This window comes from Prunus dulcis, chromosome 7 (assembly GCF_902201215.1).
Source record: "Prunus dulcis chromosome 7, ALMONDv2, whole genome shotgun sequence".
NCBI classification, from domain to species: Eukaryota; Viridiplantae; Streptophyta; class Magnoliopsida; order Rosales; family Rosaceae; genus Prunus; species Prunus dulcis.
In genome coordinates this window covers 4577578-4577958 of record NC_047656.1, presented here as the reverse complement: position 1 = coordinate 4577958, position 381 = coordinate 4577578, and positions in this window count along the sequence as shown.

The window sequence follows — 381 nt, the reverse complement described above, 5'->3', positions numbered from 1 at the left end:
AGAAATGACCAATTTGTTTTGGCTTCTCAAGTCAAACAAATATTTTTTGACGACCCGATGCATCGTGGTTTGTCGGTAGTGTTATCAATGCCTAATAGAGAATATAATGATGTTATTGGTGATGAAGTCTTAGGTGATGTGATAATTGAGTGTGAGCCATTTACTAGAGGGATGCCAAATGTTGACACATTTGATGATCTGGTGGGTGAGTTAGGTGGTCAAAATATTCGAGGTGGGTGTGAAGATATATGGATTGAATGATGCTTATGTAATTGGCAGTGTATGACATTATTTTTGTAATATATTGTAATGTGATTTCTTCACTTTCATTATACAGGTTTTGGCCACAAAACAATCAGTGCAAAAAATACTGGATCCAGA